General features: G+C 29.0%; 1 long non-coding RNA gene across 1 annotated transcript; it reads right to left on the reverse strand.

Moving 5' to 3' along the window:
* Nucleotides 1-3,137: 3,137 nt before the first annotated feature.
* On the reverse strand, nucleotides 3,138-3,525 carry LOC137832695 (uncharacterized). The gene is made up of 2 exons (XR_011084603.2): nucleotides 3,431-3,525; nucleotides 3,138-3,353 (listed from the first exon to the last, which is right to left on the reverse strand). It is a non-coding gene; the product is annotated as an uncharacterized LOC137832695 (long non-coding RNA).

Consider the following 3,525-nt stretch of genomic DNA (forward strand, 5'->3'; position numbering starts at 1 on the left):
TTAGGCGTAACACAAAGTATAGAGCCACTGGAAGGATATGACCTGCAAGGGTCATGTTCAGGGGTGAGCTGCATGCATGGCACGTGATCAACTAGGGCACTCCTGGAGGCGGGTGACCCCAGAGATCAGGTGCATGAGGAGGCACCCAAGTGGTCATCCCGTTAGAGGTTGCACTCCAGTTAGGGACCCCACATGCTAGGTTATCCTGAGAGTAAGGTAATAAAAGTGTTGGGCCCGCCCATGAGAAATGCCCATTTTAGGTAAAGAGGAAACCCTAGTTTCAGTCTATAAATAGTAAGTTAACAAACTTGACAAGGGAGAATTCTCTTGCGTCGCTAAACACACACACAGTAGCAAGATTATACAGTTTCGGTGTTTCATAGCCCTAGTACTGACTTGAGCGTCGGAGTGCAAATGGTCGTTAGGGCGCCTTTTGTCTTTGTGTTTTCAGGTGTTCATCACAGGAAAGGCACACGCGAATGCAAGGAATCTGAGCGTGAGAGTGACATAGGCGCACGAAGGCGTTTCAAGTCAACCGGCAGGAACAATAAGTATATTTAAATCAAACTTTTGCACATATAACTCTTAGTATGACATCCACTATTTCACATAATTTCGTAACATGTAAATTTTGTAGTTTTAAGTAAAGTAAAACGTACAAACCGTATATTGTACTTTTAAACCTGACCTATATGTGTTTATTATATTAAAGACTCAAATATATTATTAAAATAAAGAAAAAAAATAGGATAAATTCATAATGTATATTGAACAAATAAGGTTATATTTTTATAAAGATAAAAATATATAGAAAATATGGTATAAGCCTAATACATAGATAGAAATATCTAAAACTATCTATAATATCTAACAATATCTATAATATCTCATAATATTTAATAATTTATCATAATATTTAATAATATCTAACACTACTCTTAAGCTAGTGCATATAAATCATATGTACCCAACTTGTTACAAATATAATCAATCATAGGTCCTTGTAGGGATTTAATAAAAATATCTGCTAATAGATCATTTGAATTAATAAACTCAGTCTTGATATCTCCCGATACAAACTTTTCTCCAATAAAATGACAACCAATCTCAATATGCTTTGTTCTTTCATGAAAAATAGTATTTGACCTAATATGAAGAGCAACCCGATTATCACATACAAGTGTCCTTTGAGCCACCTTTCCAAATTGCAATTCTTTAAGTATCTAAAATAAGCTCACAACTAGTCGAGGCCATAGCTCTATATTCTACCTCTACACTGGATCTTGCCACAACACTTTGTTTCTTGCTCTTCCAAAAGATATCAAGTTACCACCAATGGAGACGCAATATTCGAAAGTTGATCTTCTACCAAATGGAGATCATGCCCAATCAACATCTAAATAACATTGCTAAATTTTCCAAACAAAGCCCTAGGAGACTGCTTAAGACCATATAAGGATTTGCGGAGATGACATACCAATTCAAAAGACTCCCCTTGAGCAACAAAGTTGAGAGGTTTGCTCCATATAAATTTCTTCCTACAAATCCCCATTAAGAAATTCATTTTTAACATACAATTGATAAAGAGGTCATCATTGAAGAGCAAGCATGGTTATGAATAAGCAAACACCATCTTTGCCATTGGAGAAAAAGTATCACCATAGTCTAAACCAAAAATTTAGGTATAACCCTTAACCACAAGTTGAGTTTTGAGATGATCAATAGTACAATGAAGACCAACTTTGATAGAAAAAATCAACCTACAACCAACAACAGATTTCTTAAAGGGTAAAGGAACGAGTTACGAAGTTCCATTATTTTGAAGTACACTCATTTCATCAAGCATGACTTGATGTCAACCATGATAGGCTAATGCATCACCTATAGATTTTGGAATGCATATATAAGAAATAAACGAAAGGTAGGAGAGGATCATAAGTATACCTACCTTTCGTTTATTTCTTCTATATATTTTTATCTTTATAAAAATATAAGTCTATGTGTTAAATATACATTATGAATTTATCCTATTTTCTTTACATTATTAAAGGCTTTAATATAATAAACACATACTAAATACAGGTTTCAAAGGACAATATATAGTTTGTACGTTTTACTTTTCTTAGAGTTATATGTGTAAAAGTTTGATTTAAATATACTTATAAATAAATTTTAAAGTAAATATGTGTTTTAGTTATTACAATATTATTTAATTTCTAATTGTGGTATATTTATCATTTTAATTCTTTGTTGTATGTTTATTTAAAAGATTATACATAAATTATAAATACGAAAATATAGATAATTTATTTTAATTGGATTTTAATGATAAGTAGAACCATCACCCTTACAATTTATTTTTCAAGTAAAATCTCTAACACTAAAAAAAAAGCAGATGAATAAGTTTTTAGAATGTTTCTTACTTCATCTTGAAGAATAGGAATCTACTGAGCATAGAATTTTCTATCTATATGCTAAAAATATTCATATTATACTTTAATGTGATGTTTAATAAGAGTTATAATATTCCAATTTTACTTTAATGATATGTTTTTGTATAAATATAAGAGTTAGAGATGTCCAATATAATTTTGTTAAGAATATGTAATTACGAAACAACTGTGTAATTTTTTTTTATTTGAATGTACAAGTTGCATAAGAAATTATTTAAAAACAATATCTAATGTTTAAATTTTTATTTTTATTTACTCATTAAAGTTTCACATTTTTTTAAACATTAAAAATAAATTATCATTATGAAAAGTTGATTATAAAAGTAAATGTATATGTTTTTTTTTTTAATTTAAGTTTATTAAGATAACGTAGATTGATTCTATTATAATTTTATTTTTAAGAGAGATTTCAAAGAGTTAAGAAAGAAAAATATATCTAAATTGTTTAAGATATTTACTCTTAAGTAATGAAAAATTATTCAATGTATAAAACCATTTGAATGAAATAAATCTTATAAAATGTATATTTTAAGGTAAATCTAAGTTATTAAAATAAATTAATAATGAGAAGTAGAGCTTAATGCATAGGAAAAAATTACTATAATAATTTAATTAAATTTTTTTATGATGAAAAAATTATATTTTTCACTATTATTGTACTGGAATTAAAACAATAATCGAATATAAATAAAGTAGCAAAATTTTATTTGAAGAATTTGATGAATACTTAACACCTGTAACGACACATGCAGATTGGAGGTCTAAAATCATTATTACAAAAACCAATTGCTCTGTTTTGAGACTTTTTTGGGCAATCAATGAAACAGTTCTCTTCACAGTAATCATACAACTTCACGTCACAATTCTTTCCTTCTACCACTTTCATTGGTCCTTCATTTCCTACAACAAACAAAAACTTGTGTAAAAACACAAAATCTTTGAAAAAAAAACATGAGCAATTGAAAAGCAAAGCATACCAATGCCAATGAAAAGAACCAGAATGAGCATAAGTGAGAATGTGATCTTCATTGCAATTTAACTTTGGAACAATGTTTCTTCCTTAAATGCAATT

The sequence above is a fragment of the Phaseolus vulgaris genome, chromosome 11 (genome assembly GCF_051622355.1).
Source record: "Phaseolus vulgaris cultivar YP4 chromosome 11, ASM5162235v1, whole genome shotgun sequence".
NCBI classification, from domain to species: domain Eukaryota; kingdom Viridiplantae; phylum Streptophyta; class Magnoliopsida; order Fabales; family Fabaceae; genus Phaseolus; species Phaseolus vulgaris.